This window comes from Ictalurus furcatus, chromosome 13 (assembly GCF_023375685.1).
Source record: "Ictalurus furcatus strain D&B chromosome 13, Billie_1.0, whole genome shotgun sequence".
Taxonomy (NCBI): Eukaryota; Metazoa; Chordata; class Actinopteri; order Siluriformes; family Ictaluridae; genus Ictalurus; species Ictalurus furcatus.
In genome coordinates this window covers 16171933-16195705 of record NC_071267.1, presented here as the reverse complement: position 1 = coordinate 16195705, position 23773 = coordinate 16171933, and the positions used below count along the sequence as shown (strand labels likewise).

The following is a 23773-nucleotide window of genomic DNA, read 5'->3' as shown; positions in this document are numbered from 1 at the left end:
AGACGAATCGGATTTTCTGTAATCACATACAGTAATAGCTTTCAGGAACTCTGAGTGAGTATTAAAAGCCCGTCTCCTTTTAGAACCAAATATGATTTTCCCTCGGATATTCACCTCTACCCAGTGGAGCTTTCAGAAACATACATCTACTACAATTACAGGCTACAATTTTGCTTATTTCTCTTGAAATAAAGGCATTTCATTAGTTTTAATACTATGTTGCCTTGAAATCTAAACAACCAGCAAGTTACACACTCACACTAGTGCAGACACTTCTCGTTACATGGATTGGAGAAGCTCACCTTTGCTGTTATGGAAAGTGCTGACCAGGCATCACCTGCAGGGGAAAAAAAGAGAAAAATTAGCTTTTGAGGTACAAGTTACTTCAGACACAGTACCTTGATTAACGGTTGTTGCTTTGTATGTTGTTTCATGCAATTAATTGCACTAAGATAAAAATGTCATGCATTTTCAAGGAAAAATGTGAATATCAATGCTTCATAGATTTAACAATACAATTTATTTTTCACAGGGACATCTAGCCTAGAATCGAAATTTCATTCTTGCAGACTAAGTTTTAGAAATCAAGAGGCAACCTGGTTTATTCATTCTGTAAATTCATGTTTCACACTTCTTTTATGATGAAATCAGTAGAACATCAAATGCCTATTGACTCCAAACTATTATTGATTCAGTTCTTCCCTCTTCTATGATTTAGTGACAATTAAAAGAGAAAAAATTATTACATTTCAAAAGAAATTAAATCTTCAAGCACCATTAACTCAATAGCTGTACCTAATCACTGCTGCTGAATGCAGTATGTCCTCCATCAGCATCACAACCACTTCATTACAAACAAAATTACAACTCACACACTCCAGTGGCCACTGCTTAATGTGAATCAAGCTACAGGTCAAAAGAGGCATCTCAAAACATGTCAAGTGGGGGCAGCAATCATCCATATTGAGGTTTGATCCATATTCATGACCTTTATATCTATAAGACCTTAAATAATGGTGGAGGATTTATGGGTGACGACTGGTCCCCGTTAAACATATTAATTTGCAGACATTTGCAATTCATTAATCCCACGTCCTACTCTGTGATGCCAGGTGTCATTATGTGTTGTGATGGTGGAGTAAGCTCTGGAGTGTGCAGTTCCAGCAGCTCCCTGACTGACAGGCCTCTTAATGAGAACCGAGAGGCACGACGGCGTAGCCAGCGTCTGAAGAGTGCTCTTATTACAGTACGCCGGCTGAGCGTGTGAGCTGCCAGCCTGATCTCACTAGCCTGTGTGTACTGCCAGTCTGGAATCTAAATCAATCTGGTTTATTCTGCTGTGCATCAGGGAGCAGAATCACATTTTAGTTTATTTAAGAACTATATTATTTACTGTGTGGAAATTTAGCTCTGTACTTAAGCAAGAATTCATACATTTGTATCCATGAAAGGATTTTAAAACACCAAGTCAAAACAACTAAATCAGATTACGAGCATTATTATGAGCAGGAATCTGACAGCACCCGCATATCCCATCATTGTGTATGGTGGGAATAAAAAAGAGCCTTTTTACATTTATTCATTTAGCAGACGCTTTTATCCAAAGCGACTTAAAAATGAGGGAATACAGAGTAAACAAGCAAGTATTTGACATGTGAAGTGTAAATATTTTATAGTTTATACAGCTGACCATTTCTTTGGCAGGCATCGATTTGGGGGCAAAATAAAATAATATTCCATATGGCTGAAGGATTATATTTGTAACCCCAGTGGTGAATCCTCAGCCAGTGGCAAGTCTCTGACTCAAATCCCAGTATTAACTGGTACAGTATTAGAGCTTCAAATAAACACGGTCTTACCTACTGTAGCTAACCAACTGCTCATGAAAGGCAACAGACCTCCATGTAGAGCCAATGTATGAGAAATGTGTGATAATTCTGTTCTTATTCTGTTGTTAATTCCTAACTTAAACTGCCAATGTATCTGATGCGTACATTTAAAAGAGCTCATTTATTCTGTCAACTGCTGCATTGCAGCTTTATTGTGGGTATTTAATACTATAAGTATTGCTATTATGCAATGTTGTGTTATTTTTCTAATAATATTAATTAGTTTAATAATATGCAATTACCAACACATCAGGACTAAGCATGCTCTTAAATATTGAATGATTGACAAGTTAATATTCTTCATGCATCCACAGTTTCTCCATGCCATCAAACCAAATTATCCAGAGCTAAATAATCTTAACAGTGCTATACAAAGTACTGTGGCATGTTCTTATCTTAGTCATTTTAATTAGTGGTATTTTTAAACAAGCAGATAGCAGATGGACAATTCCTTTATGGTTCAACATGAGTTCATTTACAAAACAAGAAAATAGGGCCTTTTTATCACCCAATATGTTGTTTCCATTGCCCCAAAACTATGTGAAGCCATGACGGACAGTATAATAAAACAGAGTCATGGACAAAGTCAGAGGGCTCTATGCTACAGTGAGCAGCCTTGTTTTCAGATTCAAGGTTCATGGCTTTTGATAAATACATGGTACAGGCAACTTAACACTTTTCCACTCTTCCTTCCATCTTAGAGCGAAGTCCTTCACAGCCCATTAAATCATCCACTTTAGTGAAGGTCAATCTGGAAGACACCGGGGGGAGTCATAAAGCTCACACCTCTTAGCATCTGGAGTGAGTCAGTGCAGCGGCACACAGCTCTGAACGGTTTATGCATTTCACTGTATTTCACCTTCATTTCATTTCATGCACAAATGCACATTTTGTTCTCTCCATTTCAAGCATAAAGAAACATTACCTTTATTTCCATTTAATGTGTAATTATTTCAGTGTGTAATAATAAAAGCTTTCCAACCTGAGTGCTGTCAATAATTAGGAAAGATACAAATGACATTCAAATAGACACAGACACACACAAACACACTTACAGATCCAGGTTTATTAAGGCAGCATGAAAGTGGAGATTTCACTCAGGCACTCTGCCAAAAGCAAAGAAATGATCTTTATTTTCTCTGTTGTATGTGTAGGTACATCTGTGTTACATTTTCTATTTGTTTTTTACATCCTTGTTTAACCTTATCACCTCTCCTTCTCTCACTTCATATCTATCTGCAGTTCACAATCAGTGTGAATCTCAGCATCTCCATCCATCCACCGTTCTCTCTTTCTTTAGACAGAGCCCTCCACTAATATTGGCACGCTTCGTAAATATGAGCAAAGAAGGCTGTGAAAAATTGTCTTAACCTCATATGTATACCCCTGTGAAACAGGAAGTCCTAATTGAACAATTTCCTCTTCCTAGTCACCGAGGTGTACTAAATAATATATATATATATATATATATATATATATATATATATATATATATATATATATATATATATATAGTTGTTTGATATCCATGAGAGCAGAGTATTTTTGTGTATGTTTTGAACAAAAGATCAACAGGTTAAACAATAAGGACAATTTTTCACAGCCTTCTTTGCTTATATTTACCAAGGGTGCCAATATTAGTGGAGGGCACTGCATATATAAAAATATATTCACACACACACACACACACACACATATATATATATATATATATATATATATATATATATATATATATATATATATATATATATATATCAATGGGAATATACTTCAAATATATTTTTCTCATATGTAGTCACAGGGATGCCAATAATTGTGGCACACCTATATTTATTTATTTATTTATTTATTTATTTATTTTTATTAACCTGTGTTGTGTTTGCAATTGTTTGATATCCATGAGAGCAGAGAATTTTTGTGAATTTTCTGAATAAAATAACAAAAGGTTAAACAACAAAGACAATTTTTCACAGCCTTCATTGCTCATATTTACCAAGGGTGCCAATATTAGTGGAAGACACTGTAGCTGATATTCTAAAATACATGCTTATCAGAAGCTCTCCTTTATGCTATAGACATTAGTTTCTTTATATTCCCTGCTTGATCTGACCAGCTACCAGAACCAGTTTGAAATTTATTTTCCAGTTTCATTTTTACTTCATTAAATCTTATCAGTAAAAACAACTTGTCTGTACTGAGGTATTAGCTGCAAATTCAGAAGCTGTTTCCTTTTAAACAGCACTCACCAGCTGGTAAAGATGGTCTACCAGTTTGACCAGCTCGGCCTGTTTTTTGGCAAATGGATTTTTCAGCAAGGGTTTGACCACCAAAATATGCTTCATAAAAATTCCCTCTAGTGCCAGATACATTGTAGAGTGAATGGGGACGGATATTTGAAAAAGGCTGATTTCTATTATACTGTTATAGACCCTTCATATGGGCTCAAGGCCATGTTCATCTGCATCACTCAAACACACACACACACACAACAGTCAATCTGCAGTTCACTGAAGCTACAACTAAAGAGTATCAATATAATCACAAAATCATATTGCTATTTTTTTTTTCTAAAATGACACAATTAATATTTTTTTAATTAACATTATTAACAGTCAAAGACCTAAGGCCAAAATCTGTGAATTATTATTCAGACCATTTAGGGCCTTTAGTATAGTGTAGGAAACCTACATCAGAATATAGTGCAAGGATGAGAGAAGATTATCCATGCTTCTGAAAACATTCATCTTCAGTAATCACTATACAGTATACTGGGGAGGTTTGCAGTGGAGCCAGAGCCAGTCTTTAAATGCCAACCCCAGGTTTTCCCTCCAAAACTAATGTTCACACCATGTCATTCTAAAACAACACAAAACCAAAGTTTCTGGTTGTCATGGATACATCAGACACACACACAGATATATACAGTATCTCACAAAAGTGAGTACACCCCTCACATTTTTGTAAATATTTGATTATAGCTTTTCATGTGACAACACTGAAGAAATGACACTTTGCTACAATGTAAAGTAGTGAGTGTACAGCTTGTGTAACAGTGTAAATTTGCTGTAACCTCAAAATAACTCAATACACAGCCATTAATGTCTAAACCGCTGGCAACAAAAGTGAGTACACCCCTAAGTGAAAATGTCCAAATTGGACCCAATTAGCAGATGTGTTAAATTTGGTGTCATCGCTCTCACACTCCCTCATACTGGTCACTGGAAGTTCAACATGGCACCTCATGGCAAAGAACTCTCTGAGGATCTGAAAAAAAGAAATGTTGCTCTACATAAAGATGGCCTAGGCTATAAGAAGATTGCCAAGACCCTGACACTGAGCTGCAGCATGGTGACCAAGACCATACAGCGGTTTAACAGGACAGGTTCCATTCAGAACAGGCCTCGCCATGGTCGACCAAAGAAGTTGAGTGCACATGCTCAGCATCATATCCAGAGGTTGTCTTTGAGAAATAGATGTATGAGTGCTGCCAGCATTGCTGCAGAGGTTGAAGGGGTGAGGGGTCAGCCTGTCAGTGCTCAGACCATACGCCGCACACTGCATCAAATTGGCCTGCATGGCTGTTGTCCCAGAAGGAAGCCTCTTCTAAAGATGATGCACAAGAAAGCCCGCAAACAGTTTGCTGAAGACAAGCAGACTAAGGACATGGATTACTGGAACCATGTCCTGTGGTCTGATGAGACCAAGATAAACTTATTTGGTTCAGATGGTGTAAAGCATGTGTGGTGGCAACAAGGTGAGGAGTACAAAGACAAGTGTGTCTTGCCTATAGTCAAGCATGGTGGTGGGAGTGTCATGGTCTGGGGCTACATGAGTGCTGCGGGCACTGAGGAGCTACAGTTCATTGAAGGAACCATGAATGCCAGCATGTACTGTGACATACTGAAGCAGAGCATGATCAGTATGCAGTATTCCAGCATGATAACGACCCAAAACACACCTCAAAGATGACCACTGCCTTGCTAAAGAAGCTGAGGGTGAAGGTGATGGACTGGCCAAGCATGTCTCCAAACCTAAACCCTATTGAGCATCTGTGGGGCATCCTCAAACGGAAGGTGGAGGAGCACAAGGTCTCTAACATCCACCAGCTCCGTGATGTCGTCATAGAGGAGTGAAAGAGGACTCCAGTGGCAACCTGTGAAGCTCTGGTGAACTCCATGCCCAAGAGGGTTAAGGCAGTGCTGGGAAATAATGGTGGCCACACAAAATATTGACACTTTGGGCCCAATTTGGACATTTTCACTTAGGGGTGTACTCACTTTTGTTGCCAGCGGTTTAGACATTAATGGCTGTGTGTTGAGTTATTTTGAGGGGACAGCAAATTTACACTGTTACAGAAGCTGTACACTCACTGCTTTACATTGTAGCAAAGTGTTATTTCTTCAGTGTTGTCACATTAAAAGATATAATCAAGTATTTACAAAAATGTGAGGGGTGTACTCACTTTTGTGAGATACTGTATGTGAGAGTTTATATGTTGAACTACATCCTGTAGACACTATGAAATTGGACATGCTATCTTAGACAAAAATGATTCATAAGAGGAAGTTGGGTTGATTGACCATAAATGTGCATAGAGCAGCTTTGCCCTCCTTGGAGGCAAGCCAAAGTAAATTCCCCATTTTACTTCCCTGCTCAAAATCTCCAAATTCTCTCATTTAGCCTGAGGGGGAATCTAAATGCTGAATATCATGCTGACTGATTTACTAATTACAAGTAGGCCTTGTCACTTTAACTTCACCAGTCGACCATTAGTGACTCATTATGAAACAGTTTGCATCTAATGTGCAATCTGTCAACAAAGGGTTATAATAGAGTTCAGACTGTGTGAAAGTGCTGGCATTCCAGCTCTGACATGTCCTAGCATGTGTGCCCTGGGCCAAGCTACAACGGCAGGGAGATGTCTGTACATGCTGTAGCAATCGACTACTGTATATCTCTAAATAAATGCAAACTTCTGATTGCTATAAAGAAAAAAGATGATTTAAGGGAAGCATTGTATATGTAAAAATGAAAGCGATAATGAGGTAGCAGATGTGTGAAGTAGATTCATGATAGGGGTTAGTGAGCTAGGAGAGTGAGATATGGAAGAGTGAGGAAAATTGAGTATTTTTCCCTACCAGGAAGCAACTAAATGATCCTATTGACTAGAGTCATATTACTTTTCTTTATGGGCACCAGGGAAAAGTAATTAAGCCAACAGCTGGGGGAAAGGAAACATGATTAGCGTGTGTGTCCAGAGTGGATTTGTTGTAACATGACTCAGCTATTTACAATCATAATTTATGGTTCCTTTAAATAATTACACATTTCTGCATGAGTAACTACAGAGTTTTATATAATAAATGTTTTTTAAATCTGTAAATCTCAGCAGGAACTTTGATTTGAACCACACTAATAAATTTTGCTTGCAAGAAATACCTGTGAACATAACAGTCTCTGATGTACTTTGTTCATTTCCTCATGATATAAATAGAGACCTCGGTAGCAGATCCTCAAAATATGAAATAAACCAAAATTCAACACACAACATGTTTTAAAGGTCACCACACACGTAAAATTGCATTGTATAAACATCTGAAACATACTAGCATACTACCTAAATTGTCCAAATTGTACAGTCACATGATAGAGAAGCAACAATTCCAGAAGTATCTATTATATTCAAGCATTTTGTATTGCTTTTTGCATACTATTTTCATTACACTTTAAACAAACATTCCCATGAATAGGAATTAAAAATATCCTTATCTTGATGCATAATAAATCCCAGGCCTCACACCACTACACTACCACACCCAGATCTCCAACAATGCAGGATCAGCACCACAGACAGCAACCCAAACACAAAAGCACATGACAAAGAGGTCAGGCAGCTCGACCTCACACAGCCGGAGCATGACTTCAGGTGAAAACCCATCAAGAGACGCAGAAAAGGTCTTCACACCCAGTGAGAGATTTGGAGACTAAATATGAGGTGCAGAATTAGTAAACTACACCTTATCCAGGGGAATTGATGTGCCATCCTGACTAGAACACACTAGAGCTCCACAAGGACAGGTGACAAATTAAAGGAAAATCAAGAAAGGAAAATCTGACTATGGTGTTGGGATCACCATGCACCATGGCATATGTTCTACAAGTCTAGAGCTATACTGAGGAAAGAACATCTTATGAAGGTGATCAGTCAGAAGAGCTTTGTATTTATTTGCAGTTACCCATCCCTCAAAGTGGACCCAAACCATGCCAGCAAAATGAACCCACAGCATGAGAGCGAGAGAGAGAGAGAGAGAGAGAGAGAGAGAGAGAGAGATTTATTCTTTTAATTTGTCACATGCTGATTAGGTGGGAGGGTATATGGACAGGCATATTAGGTATATTAGGCCTTAAAAGAACAGGTTCTGAGACAAATTCCGGATGTTTCTTACTGTTTGATGAATATGATATATTTGTAGATACAGTACGCTTAAACTAAATAAAATTTTTTAAACACACTCATTTGATACTTTCGGCACCTTTATATAGCGACTTTTTTGTTTCCCATAAACACACCTTATAAACCCTATCCTTTCCACTGTAAAATACAAAGATACAACACTGCAAATGATTGTGTTTTGTGAAATATTACTAAATATTACCATGTTGTATTTATTTATTGTTAAGACCTAAATGAATAACCGTTCACAATCATGCAGAAATCCTGATCATTCCAGCAGCTACAGCTTAAATTACACCATTTGCATTTTTATGGCAGGTGCAGATGCTCTGATGTTTATGTGAGCATACCAGGCAAAAATAAAGCCACAGCAAGTCAATGGTTAACCATGGAGTGGAGACTATCATCATACAGGTATAGGTATAGATATTCTGCCTCAGTATTCAGACTGAGCTCTAACCTGGGAAAAGTTTTAGGGTTTTTTTTTTCCCACTTCTCATAATTTGTGACTACTAAATTTAGGAGAGGCATTCTCAGCTCACAAGGCTGATGTTTAACCTTATGATACATTTAATGTACTGGATTCCTCTGCAAGGCATGTGGGGGAGGGGGGGAATTCAAATAATAAATTAGATTCAGATTGTACTACTAAATAAATAAACACTCATATTAAACACCTGTCATTACTGTGTATTATTGTCATAATTACTTCTAGACTGGAGATACTAACAATCTTTCAGCTTTCAGTAAATACATCTAATTTAATTGTGCATTAGTCATTGTGAACTGCAATCTCTGGCTCCACAATTTAACTGGCAAGTCAATGCCTGGCTTATGATACATGCTTGATGTTTGAGGTGGTATTCTGTTTGGCAGATATTGGGGATATTAATATAATCTTTGCAACTAAGACTATATAATACTTACTCAAGACATTTCCTTAGGGCCTCTTCAATGAGCCAGGCTGCTACTCAAGACTGAGTGCTTTTTAACAAGAATAGATCAACAGGTCTAGTAAGACTAGCATTGGGACCATTCAGTATTAAGCATCAAATCTGCTTGTGGTAATGGGTAATAGGTTATGAGCTCATACATCTGTGGTGTAATATCCTGCAAAACTTCATCCAAAGACAAAACTAAAGAATGCAACAACACAAAAGGACTTAGTGAGTCATTAGAAATAACAAGTATATCGCTCAGATATAAATGAGAAGAGGAAGCACAAAAGGAGAATATGAGAGCAACCAGGCTTATGAGGGGATTGTTAGCAAAAAGCTTTCTATTGGCAGACGACGCTTTTAAGCCTCTGGTCTCACTGTGCTACACTATCATTAGCTAGAAAACAGCAGCCAGTATCCAAGTAAAACTGCCTTGCTCTCCAAAAAAAATACAGAGAACTTGCTTTGAGGTGGGAGTATAGATAAAATCAGCTTCTGAAGGCTTGCATCACCTATGCAAATATTTAAAGGAGACACTTGGCTTATAATAGATTTTAAATAGAAATCGACCGATATCGATTATTAATAACGAATCCCGATCCCAATTATTTGCATGTTTAGATGCCCAATATCCGATATGCAGAACCAATATTTATTTATTGTTTTACTTCTTTTTTCGACGCAATGATAACAACACCACTGAACTGAACAAACGTTTTATTTAGAACAATTTTGTCAATTTCAATTCCTCCTTGCATACAAAACAAAAAACAATAACGCTTATTTATGCACCAATAAATAGAGGGGTCTGAAAGAGTGCAAAAAAATTAAATAAAAAAAATAAAGTGCACTGTTACTAAAGTGTCTTTTTTTTTTAAATAAAAGCTTTGATGAGGTAAACAGATTATGTGATTCTGTGAGTTTGTCTCTATTTCTTAGCAACAAGCTGCTTAAACAGCATGTCAAGTAGTTATGTAACACATCTAATTTGTGCATTAATGTGCTGTTATGTTAAATAAAGTTTATTAATTAAAGCAAATGTTGGTCCTGAGCACAATTTATCGGTGGATCCGATATTACAAAACCGATATCCGATTATGGAAAAATGCTTAAATATCAGGAAAAATATTTAAGCATTTATCGGTCAATCTCTAATTTTAAACTTCAGATTTTAAACTTTTTCTTGTGTTCAATTTCCCATACACCTTCTAAATGAATCATTTTTGTTTTAACACTCACAACAGCTTTGAGGGAGGACACAGGTTTATTGACACACACTATATTTGGAGACACAAGGAGTTAGTGTGTTGTGTGCTGACAATGAAACAACAGCAGTAGCAGGAACCACAACCACATGGTTGAGGAAGGAAGTTGTCGCTAACAGAGTGTTAAGCTTGCACTCTCTAGGTGGAATTGAAAAAATGTTTATTTTGTTTGAGCAGAAATTAAACGTCATGAAAAATTCTACCACATCACCCTCGCTTGGCTGAATTTGCATATATGAGATTAGGTTTGGATTTATTTCCCATGTACATAAAAAAGAACTTCTGTACAAGCATCTGCTAAAGGCCCTAAATGAAAAAGTAACTCTAAATGCAAACTACAAGTACAGCCCCAACAAAACATTGCACATGATGTACTTGGTTATGTTCCATCACTTTTTCCAGTTATTTTCTCTACACTTCCAGCTTAGTTGTGTACCTTGGAACAATCATCCAAATGTTTGGATACAAACATAGGAACAAACATCCAAATACAATGCAAAGGTTTCCCTTAAGCTAGCTATGCCATCCAAAACAGAAGCACCAGGCTATTTCGTTCGCGATGACTGGTTATTGGTTATGACCTCCAACTTTATATTGCAAGCCATCACTCTATTTTTGTACCAAAGAGTGCCTTGATTTAATATTGTAGAGCCTAAAGGGTTCACAAGTGCTGGATTCACCTTCAATTAATGTGAGGCCCCATTGACTGTGTTACAAAAAAGGAACAAAGGGTATGAAAAATCTTTGGAGGTACCGATCCACCTAAGAGCAGCTGACAGTAGTCTCCATAACTGGGAAATGCCCCCTATTTCAAGTAAACTGTCCTGAAGGCTTAAGCTCTTAAGTTAAAAGATTTGGTATCAGACAGACATATCAATATAAGTACATGGAATTAAAGAGATGCTCTTAAAGTCCACCTAATATGGTTTTTCAATGTGTCTATTTTTGTTTTAGAGGTCTCATACAATAATTTTACATGCATCCAAGGTCAAAACACCCTTTCATTTTCTCATAATTTACACTGCAGCATCACCTTTTATGCCTTACTGTTATAAACGACTCAGTCAACGATCCGTTCATTCTAAACTCCTCCTTTCAGAGAGCCTACTCTGCTCTGATTTGGGAGATGTCCCAGTCTGTTGTGATTGGTCTACCGCTATCAGAAAGGAAACGCCCACTACCATATCCGAGTTTACCAAATCCGAGTTTATCATATCCACAATAATGTCGGTTTTACCTTACAAATTTGAGCCTGAGTCCGATAATGATGCATCGGAAGATCAACCCGAACCACCTTCGCAAGTACGACGAAAACAGGACGTTTCTCAGTGGTAAGTTTATATGTAGTTTGACAATAATGTGAGTTAGCCAGTTAGCGGAGGCTAACAGCTGTTCACTGGCTGTACACGTATACAACACAAAACCACACATTTGGAACACTATGTAGAAAATATATACATAAATAATTAATCATACCTGCAGGTTGTGATCCAGAGGTGCAAGATGGTCCAAATAAAGTGGGTACGGTGCCATGTTTAATGAATAATCATTTGACTTTAGCTAGATTTGAGAAGCAATCATCAGTGAAATGACGGGAACACAAACGAAGGTCGGAGTTGAACTGCTGTGGTATCGTCTTAAAATGAATTCTGACCACTGACGCGTTACATCTTCATCCTTTGGGAGTTCATGCAAAATGGTTTTGTTTTTGCAGTGCAGAAATCATCGTCTTCTAGACATGAACCTAACTCTTTCAGGACGCAACCTCAACTATAGTGTTTGAGGGCGGGTCAAAGTACACATTGTTCACGAGCAGCCAATGAAGACCAGAGGTAGGTTTTTTGCTAGCAAATTATGTAAGTTAGTACAGGAAGTAAGTCTAGAATTACTAACGACTCGTTTCAGCTGTTCAGAATCTGTGCTTTCTTTTGGGAGTCAATAACTTCATTTGTCCAACACTTTTGATTTTTCAAACTTTGCAGACTTTTTACATTCACAAACAGCTATAGAATATACTACATGAAAGGTAATATCTGAAAAAGCAAAATTGGTGCACTTTAATGATATACAAGACAAGTGACAAATTAAAGGAAATACCAGTGGCTCTATTATGTTGTGGAGAACGTTTTAATGGTATGGTTTGGGTTCACATATCCCCATAGAGGGAAGTGTCACTGCAAATCAATCCAAAGTTTTTCTGACTGATCCTTAACCAAGCTGAACACTTAAGGGAGATAATGTGGGGTTGGAGTGATGTGATAGACAGCATTCTCCACTAGGGATGTCACGAGAACCGATACTTCGGTACCAAGTCGGTACCAACATTCTTAAAACGTGACGGTACTTGTTTTACTGCATTTCCGTTGGTACCGATTGTAACGAAAATATCGAGGTTTCGATTCTTCTGGACCTGATGGGGGCAGCAAATACGCGCAAGTGTTTTAGTCCACAAATGATGAAGAAGAAGAAGAAGAACGCCTACAAGCACACGGGAAAAACTACAAAAAAATTAGCTTAGCTGTAAGTTTAGCTCCGCCCTGACTCGTTGAGAGGAAAAGAGAGGAAAAGACAGGAAAGCTAGTATCGGTTTCCGGTGTGCAACCGATGCTATCGTTCATTTCAAACAAAGCGAGGAAACACCTGGAATTTGGCGACGCACCTGAAAGACGGTCCTATATTATGTTTGTTTGAGGCAGCTGGCATTGTAGCCGTGAAACCAGCTAACGTTATGCTCCATGTAATGTTTTCAATAGCCAGTTATTTGTTAACGACGCTAACGCATTGCAGTGTTATAAACTACCTCCTAATGGGCCACCATGCATCGCCATTCAGCCCGTGTCCTGTCAGCTAAATGTAGCCTAATGTCACTAATAATTATTCAAATGTTCATGCTTTTAATAAATCGTTTTGGTCTGCCACCATATCAGTGAATTTAAACTAATGCTTGCATTCAGAGTATAAAGGGTGTGTGCGTGCGCGCGTCTCTGTGCATGCGTGTGTGCGCGCGCGCGTTTTGGAGTGCACATCCACTCATAATCAGGCAGTGTTTGATAACTACAATCCCCCCCCCCGTCTCTCTTTGCCAGTATCAGCCAGAGGAGGATGTCCTCCAGGAGAGTTTTTTTATTTTTATTTTTTTCATTTTATTTTTATACCACACCGTGGTATCGACTTTGGTATAGAGTATCGTGTACTTTTGGTGGTATCGGTACCGACTAGTAGATTTTTGGTATCGTGACATCCCTACTCTCCACCAACATCAAAACACCAACTGAGGGAATATCTTTTGGAAAAAACTTCAACCCTCTACTTCAGTTCCAAGGTGTTGAAGCTTTGCATTGAATTTTTTCCATACAAAATTAGTCTCAAACATCTAAAAAAAAAAAAAAAAAAAAAAAAAAAGGGGTGTTTAGAAACCACATCTACACTAAAAAGCGCTCTATAACAATAGGTTTAATGCAAGCAGAACAGAGCTGGAGGTTTAACAGAGTTCATGCTCCCAAGCTGAAAGAGAAAAATGCTCAGCCCCATGCACTTCACATCACAACAGCGTCCATCAAGTTTTAATCAGCTTCATCACAGTGACCCAATGGAACTGTGCCATAGAAAACCGGCTGCTGGATGACCTCCCGTAACCCAGGCTTTGGGTTGGGGTTGGCAAGTGATCCTTCCCGTCATAGACAACAGCTCCTGCTTGTTAAGGAGTTATTACTACTACATGGAATAGTGCCAGGATTAAAGACGGAAGATGTAAATCTGTGTCAAAATGCCAAGCCAAAAGTAAATGATTAAGTAATATATAAATTCATACGATATAAATGTTCATCACATATAAACAAATGTGTCTGATGGTGTTTCACTATGAAGGGTTGATGCATATTGGACGAAATAATCAAGGTGAGTAAAACATTCCCAGGGTTAACGTCACCTGAGAGGAGGATTGGGGACCAATGGTGTGCATGTGGAGAGTGCCAGACAATTCCTTCAGACATGCATTTGTTTTTAAGAGTGGAACTTTATTCTACTGGATGTTTTAAATGTTGGCAGTAAAGGACTGACAACCATCCCAAAAGCAAAAAACAAAACACAGTGCCTTGTTTCTGAATAGTTCAGAGTATTTTCCTCCAACAAAATCCTCCAGGCTGTTTTGTTTGAAAGTTCTCTAGGGTGAAATGGTTAGTGAAAATATGCAAGTCAAATGCCCACATGTTGTGTTTAAGTATTTCTGTAAAAATGCTAGCCATAAAAACAACCTCTCCAGATCAGTGTATGGGAGTTGAAAATTTGCAAACCATCCCTTTATTTTTATTTGAAGATAAATAAACATACATTGGGACAGCACACTGTATTACCATTTTTGGACTGCTTACCATATGTACAGGTACTAGTTCTCCACATGAGATGGAATTAGCCCCTTAAAGTCCCAGCTTATTTTTCAGTTTTTACTCATTCAGTTATTTGTCCTATTATTCAGTTGATTTATCAAAAAGGATATAAATACTATACATTATTCAGGAAGTATAGTGAAACTTTCAGCCAGGCCCAGGCCCAGAATGAAGGCATACACTTGGGAGTTAGGAGGAAATCCAATACGAACGATAGATCAATAGCTCGACAGATAGTTTGCTGTGAAAAAGTGTTTTATTTCTTCTTTTTTTGTGTATATCTCCTACTAAATAGTTTTAGATCTTCAAATGAAATACAACATAAAACAATGGCAACCTGAGTAAACATACAATACAGTTTTTATTTTAAAAAATCTTTTTATCACCATTGTGAAAAGTTAATTGCCCCCTTAAACCTAAAATCTGGTTGTGCCACCTTTAGCAGCAATAACTGCCACAAAACGCTTCTGATAACTGGAGATCAGTCTTTCACTTACTTTTAGGACTAGGATTTACATTGTCTTGCTACATAATCCAGTTGCGCTTGACTTTCAATTTACGAACTGAAGACCAGATATTTTCCTTTAGGATTTTCTGGTAGAGAGCAGAATTCATGTTTCCCTAAATTATTGCAAGTTGCCCAGGCCCTGAAGCAGCAAAGCATCGCCACACCATCACACTTCCACCACCATGCTTGACCGTAGGTATGATGTTCTTTTTGTGGAATTCAGTGTTTGGTTTAAGCCAGATGTAACAGGACCACTGTCTTCCAAACAGTTCCACTTTCGACTCTTCAGTCCACAGAACATTCTCCCCAAAGTTTTGACGATCATCAATTTGTGTTTTGGCAAAATAAGACGAGCCTTAATGTTCTTCTGGGTTAGAAGTGGATGCCATTTTTGCCCAGTGTCTTTCTGATAGTGGAGTCATGAACGTTGACCTTTATTGATGTAAGAGAGGTCTGTAGGTCCTTTGATCTTGTCCTTGGCTTTTTTGTAACTTCCTGGATGAGTAGTTGCTGTGCTCTGGGAGGAATTTTGGAAGGTCGGCCACTTCTGGGAAGATTCACTACTGTGCAGAGTTTTTCCATTTGGAGATAATGGCTCTCACTTTGTTCCTTTGAAATAGCTTTGTAACCCTTCCCAGATTGATGCATTTCAATCACCTTCTTCCTTGTCATTTCTGGAATTTTCTTTTAAATGTTGGCATAGTGTGTTACAGGGTAAAACCTTTTAACCAAATTCATGTTGTTGAAAAAGTTCTATTTATGTGTTGATATGACTGAACAGGGTTTGCAGTAATCAGGCCTGGTTGTTTCTAGTCCAGCTGAACCCTATTATGAATGCAGTTTCATAGATTTAGGGAATTAGTAACTACGGGGGCAAATATATTTTCACACAGGCTCAATTGGTATTGGATAACTTTTTTGGTTCAATAAACAACATTATAATTTAAAAACTGTATTTTGTGTTTACCCATGTTGCCTTTGTTTTATCTTAGATTCTGTTTTAATTTCTGAAACAATTTAGCATGAGATATACACAAAAACAAAATAAATCAAATACTTTTTCATGGCTAGATAGATTCCTTGGATTCTACCAAACAAAAAAACCTCAAGAACCATGTAGCTCTGCCCGTTCTAATTTACGATAACCAGCACAATATGTAAAAACTCTTTTTGCAAACTAGTCCTAGGATTTTTGGTTTAACTTCATAAATTTGGTGCCAAACTATTCAGCAGAGTGTGAACCTCAATACTGAAAAGAAATATGTTGATATTTGTAAAAATAATAATAATAATAATAATAATAATAATAATAATAATGTGGCTCTCACATCAATCAGTTCTTATGAGGTGGAGCCTAATTTACTCAAACAGATTTAACTCGTGATTAATTACATGGATTTGCATTAAACCTGAAAAGGTATATACAGAAACTGTTCTGAGGTCATATGCAAAATTTGGGGTGTGGTCATACATAGGGGGCAGGGCTGGGCTAAGATTAAAGGCTAAGTGGTACACTGAAACCCCCATTTTGTCTGTGAGATTAAAATTTAGGACTAAAAAAAAGTTTTTATAATAACACAATATTGAATTTGCCAACGGTCCTCCCTACAGCTAGCTGAATGTGTCTGGACCATTAATAGTGGAGGGATCCCAGGAGACATGCAGGCCCATGGAAGCCCCCAGAGGCACAGTATTCACTGTGCAAATTAGACCACAGATAGAAAGATTTGGAAACCCACTGGGCTGTAATGCAGCTGCAGCTACAACAATCCAGACAGTAAGTCATTGTGACCATGGTGCTATGGCAATTGAAAAGAAAAAAGCAGGACTATGAAAGGAACTTTTTAAGTTGAAAGGAAAGTTTTTAAAACAAACCCACATTTCACTGGTCTATATCAATTCCTTTTCCCTGGCCACAATTTCGATCTGGCTTTCAGCAAGCTGTTATTCTACTTTCTAATTCTACCACCTGCTTCCCATTCAAAGCAAATATTCTACATAATCTGACTGCAACAAAACCTCTGGCAAAACCCAGGTCTCATAAGGCAGCATGAGAGAGAAATCTCATTGTGAATGCAGCAAGATACAAAAGAAAAGTATCCCATTACACACTCATACGCCTGGGAATGAGCAAGAGGCTCAAGAGCCAATCCTGTATTTGTTCAAAAGAAAAGTGGAACAAAGAAGCCTTTTTCAGTCTCAAATGTTATAAAGAGAAGCTGTGGTGTGACTCAAAAGACACACCTTACTGTTCTTCTAGTGTAAACCTCCGCACAATAGAAAATATATTACTCTCACTAGGCCCTAATCCATATAGAAGGTGCATAGGTGGTTGTTTTAAACAACTGTTTGAAATAATAGCCTCAATGCCAAAAATGTACCTACAGATTAAAGACTTTATGTACAATATTCAATATGTAATATATGTACAAATCCGCATATCATAGCCCTTTATAATTAATGACTACTGCTACTTAAGACAGAACCATTAACCATCCATTCAAGCTCTACAAGCCAAGTACAAGTGTTCACATATGTAAGTTCATCAATATGGGCTATACAATAGTTAGCTGAGCTAACTAGAGATGACAGGATATCACCTTTTTTCCTATACCGATAGTGATATCCAATATTTTTTTTTTATAAAAGGAGTGCTTTTTAATTCAAGGGTTTACTTAAGATCAAAGATGAAGTTATCAAATTGCCATACTCAAAAACACAAACACTCAACTACCTTGAAAAAGGAACTACACAGCTATCTACCACGGCTTACACAAAAGTGCAACTCTTTTTTAGTCAAATAACTTTTAGCTAAACAACAAACAAATGTGTACAAAATAAGACAATAAAAGATTAAGAGACCTGTTAAAATATAAGAACTGTAATTCCTGTAAAATACAGCTAAATAGCTAGCTACTCTCTGTTGATTTGGAACTAAAGCTTCTCTTATTATGTTGTGATATACTTAATGTCACTTTACATTATGTTGTGTTGCAAGAAAATACTTCATGCTTGATTTATTATAAAATCAGATGAGATTCCTTCTTTTTTCCTCCAATATCCAATCAAGTTAATATCTACCCAAAACTGGATATCATTCCTATGTCATTTCTAGAGCTACCTGTAATGAAATGTGTATCCTGAACTCAAATTTCAGTACTAGAGCAATATGATAAATGCAAACTGTGTTGAGCTTTGGTTAAGAGAATAAAATGTGGCTAACATAGGATTTACTGTTCACTTGTAACGGGAATTATCATATCTTAAAGCTAAAAGTTATTTGACTATTATTATTCACTGTTTGTTTTCCAGATTTCAGTGAAAGTACTCGAGTATAATACATTTGATTTCTATTGTTATTGAGTGTACCAACTCAAAACATTGTACAAGAAAAGGTAATCCCTGTGAAATTTGAAATACAGTATATGAAATAAAAGAATCCAAACAGTACTTTCAACTATAAAAAAGACTAAAGCAGGCTACCAGAAATGCATGCATAATTTGGATTAGTCCAAAGCGTGATATGATATGGTTCGATCCAAAGCCTAAAGCAAATGCTAAATACAGTTTGATGTTCAAGACTAATGAATGTTTGAGCCAGTGCCACACTTAATGCTAATTAACTGACAAGAGAGAATTTGACCTATATTTAAGGTGGGAAAAAAATGTTTCTTCATATGGAAGTCATCCATTACTCTCTGAGTTATGAAGTTAAAAAAAATGCTATTTCATACATTTTAATGTGCAGTCTTTTCAGGCCATTATCTAAAATCTCACAAGATTAACAGGCAGGAGATAAGCAGGTTAGTCCTTTTATACATGTCAGTGCTTCATGTAAAACAAGACAGGGAACTCATTTAGATTTTTTATTCTTATAAATTAAAAATTAATATTCAGAAATTTTAAATGACAGATGCTCTCAGTCTGTAATCAAAACATATGTCTAGCAATGCTTGAGTTCTTTTTGAACCTTGGTGAGGCTGCACCTCTGTGCATGTGTGCGTGTGTGTGTGTGTGTGTGTGTGTGTGTAATACTGAAAGTGTGAGTCTTCGAAACCTGATTAGCAAGCTTGGATGAACAATTGATTACATAAAAGCCCATGCTGAGGAGAGAAAGGCAGGTTTAGTCAATTCTCCAGTGACATGGAGGCTTTGAACTAAAAGAAAAATTGTTATTCAAAGTAACTAATTTGAGTGGGAAAACAATCTTTGCATCATTCTGCATCAGTCCTTACCAGGCAAATCAAAGAGAATTAGAGAATGAGAGCATCAAACTTCTAATTTTCCATAAGTGCCTTACTGTAATAATTTAAATACAAGAACAATCAGAGGACAAGTTTGTGAGCCGTACGCACAAGCTAACATAATTCTCTGGCTTATCTAAGCTTCATGGTGGCAAAAACCTCCAAGACATGTCTAAATATGTAATTTCATTTTAAGAAGCCTGAATTCCTTAAACCAATAAATCTCCAGGTTTAGCCAAACCATGCCTGACTTTCATGGTGCTTGAAATAGAAGCATGCTAAGAGCTGGATGAAACGAGAGGGCAAAACCAATAGGAGAGTAAGAGCATGTCAGAAGGAAAAACAGCACCACATTTTCCATTTTCCTCTACAAGTGAGAAAGCACATGAATTATGGATGTGCGCTAGCCAACAGCGTGAGAATTTGATCCCTGACCAGACAGCTCTTGGCTCCCTGTGGAGCTGCCCCCCTGCTGCTTCCTTTTCACATTGCCATCCATTCGACACGATGCACTCAGCGCTTAGCTCTTCAAGACAGATCACCTTCTTGTCTTCATAGGAATAGCGATTCAGCTCAAATGGGGTTACTGCTTTGTCCTTAAACGAAAATATGCTTTTAACTGTTCCTCCTGGTGCTATTTTTCACCTGTTACCTCAACCTCCATGAAGGTGGTGATGCATGGTACGATGTTGGATCCATAAGGCTGATACCGGAGACTCAATAAATGCTAGATGCAAGGTCCCCTGGGACATACAGTAAATTAATTAAGGCCACCTTGATAGTGGACTTGATATACAAGTGAAACACAGGCTTATATTTTACTAGAGTGAGACACACACACACAAAACAAACCTTTAACTTAGATCTGCTTTAAAGTGAATGTTAATTATCATGAAAACAGTAACCTGGTAACTAATGAAAGTGAAGGGTGAAGATAAAATTAAGCTGAAAGCACTGAATGTGGTAGGAGGGAACATAGATATATATTTTTTTTAAAGTAAAAGAACAAAGAAGAACATTGACAAACCTTTCCTAAAACACAAATTCATAAATATGTAAAATAATGCATTATAAAATCTTGGTAGCTGCATATCAAGTAGATTAAAACCCCAGCAGAAAAGCTTTATGGACTGTGGGGGAGAGTCAGCATAATTTAAACGAAATTTTAAATTAGCTTTGAAATTTAGTATAACATAAATTCATTTACATAATTTACTAAATGAAGCTCATAATTTTGATTATGGCATCATCATAGATCAAGGTGGTTCATACAACTTGTTAATGCATTCACACACAAACTATGACCTTCAATACAGTAAATTACCTTGAGCCCAAACAAGTGTGTTCATTATCTATTCCTGTTGTTTTACTAATATAGCACTTCACTACCATCAAAGCCCTTAAAAACAACAACGTAGAAAAAAATTAACGTAATGAATATTCCTACAGCCACCTGACATACACTGATGCATCACATGTTTCTAGAAACAACCCACTGGTCTGGCAGAACAAACTTCAGCCACAGTGTTCAATGCTTAGTTTACAAATCCTGGTATAGCAGCGGTATCTTAACTTACATAAACTACTTAAACAAAGATTAAATACTGAGTAAAGATAAAGATGAACTTCCAAACATAAGCAACATGAAATGTATGCTGCATGTTCTTGTCATTTATATGTGAGCTTTAGACATCCCGCTTAATACTTATCAAATTAACAGAAGACAAATGATAAGGCATTGTATTTGCACAATGCAAATTAACCCAGTTAGTTCTAGTTTGCTGATGAGGGTTTTCATGAGATGGATCACAGCCTTAAGAATGGTGCACAGAGGCACTGCTTTTTAATTATCCCACTTATCAAGAGCATCAGTATAGGACTCAATGAGCAGCTTTCATCTGCACGTCTCGGCCCAGCGCTCGCTGGAGTTTGGAATCAAGCTGTTTATTAATGGTCTCATCTAAAAATGTGCAAAAGGTCTTTTATTCCTCTCTCCTTCAATAGGCATTGACTATAATTATTGAGTTGGTGCAAAAAAATGTTCCAAGAAGCTTCTCAATTACATTCCAACCACAACATAATCCACTCAATGGCTGCAGTACTTTTGTTCAAAACTGGTCATTTTATTCACAGTGGACAGCTGAGAGTTCACACTCCTGACCAGACACTTCACGGAAAAGATATCACGAACTACACATTATTCTCCCATGTCATACAACTAAACAGTGAACACAAGCCGTTCGATAATATATTAATATTACACAAATTACAGCTAATTATCATAACATTCTGCACATCTGCACAGCTTGCTGGAACACATACATTAATACATCGCATAGAATAATACATTGAGCATGCCAGTTAGCATGCACATTTAAAAAGCTATAATTAGTAGAGGAATGGATGTAGTCCAGATAAAATACATGTGTGCTATCTCCTGACACGTGTATACAGGAGCATTAAAATAGAGGGAAAGTTTTAGGCTCAGATGAATTCACATGAAGTGAATTGCAAAGCAAAGAATAAAATAAGTATATTTTAAGTGTGTGACCTTGAGAGGAAACACTAAATATTAAATAGTTATTGTTTCCATCCATCCATCCATCTTCTATACCACTTTATCCTTTCCAGGGTAGCGGGGGAACCTGGAGCCTATCCCAGGGAGCATCGGACACAAGGCAGGGTACACCCTGGACAGAGTGCCAATCCATCGCAGGGCACAATCACATACACATTGTGCCCATAAAAATAAATAAATAAACAGCAGTCCATGGATGGAGCTGGTGTTCACTCTCTGGGTGAATTGTGTCAATAATTAAATCACATCTAATGCAATTACAGCGCGGCAGGTGCACGTCCAATAATAGCCTCATAACAAGGCAGAGGAACATCAGGAGGAGTTTTTATTTGCTCTTGTTACATCATAATACCAAAGACACAGCTCTGCTTAGTTTGCAGCAAGATTTTCCTGAACGCGAAACTTTCTATAATAGGAATCATTCTTCCTTAGTAATAAAGACCGGAACCCTGCCAATGTGGTACCCAATCAAGTCCATCAGCTATGATGAACATCATGTATCACGGAGCTCAGGTTTGTTTGAGCTTCAGCTCGAGTTCTCACTCTGCATCGCTCCGACGCGCCACATCGCAGCAGAGTGAAGCCCAGCAGCGGCGCGACCACAGCGGCACTCCGGCTAACGAACAAGCGCACAATTTACTCACCGGTCTCCGGTGCACTCGTGTTTACTCACCGCTTCATCGCCCGCGATCACCGCAGACAAAGCGATGCGGGCTCACTTTACAACAGCAACTTTCCTTCGGCGCTTGAACGCATCCTGCTCCGCTCCGCCATGTTCACTCCAGCCGAAACACACACACTCACACACACACACACACTCACACACACACACACACAGCAAAGAGGGTGCCGTTGCGGGGAGGGCTCAGCTCTCTACAAAGCTCCAACTTCAAAACACACACACGGCACGGGCGTCCTGATTCCTCTTATTCATTGTTTAACTCAGCTACACTGTGTTTTACACTCACCTATATTGAATATTATAGTTATTAGGTTCATTAACCATGTGTGTGCTGTTGGTATACAGTTACTGACTGTAGCTCATCTGTTGCTGTGCACACTTTGTCAACCATCCTACTTCCTCCATCAGTGGAAAATAAACACCCCCACTGATCAGACACTATTTTCGTGACACTAACACTGATTGAGCATTGCTGGCTTTGTGTACATTTGTTAGAAACATCTACCCAGGTAGTAAACTGGCATTGGACTAGTGTCAACCATTCAGCTGAGGCAGTGTTGGGCGAACAGACAAAAAATACCACTAGGGCCAGCAAACTTTCAGCAACCTTTAAGTCCACCTTGCCAGTGTTGTTCCTTTGTCACATTGGGAACTTTGTATGGAGAGGGCCAACATAGCCAGCCAAAATAGATATTGGGTCAACATCAGTCTAGCACCTTGTTACTTTGTTAGTGTACCTTTCATGCACAGTTTGTGTTAGCTGTCCTCTAGCCCAGGGGTTCCAAAACTTTTCCAGTGCAAGGCCACCCAAATGGCATTAACATTTA

General features: G+C 37.8%; 1 protein-coding gene across 2 annotated transcripts in view; it reads right to left on the bottom strand.

Moving 5' to 3' along the window:
- ndst2b (N-deacetylase/N-sulfotransferase (heparan glucosaminyl) 2b) overlaps nt 1-23773 on the bottom strand; it is a 64572-nt gene extending 40799 nt beyond the window's left edge. The window contains exons 1-2 of one of the 2 annotated variants that reach the window (XM_053639153.1): nt 22938-23773; nt 303-337 (exon numbers count right to left, since the gene is read on the bottom strand). The gene's annotated coding sequence lies outside the window, so the exon portion shown is untranslated. The other variant, XM_053639154.1, reaches the window with a different exon arrangement.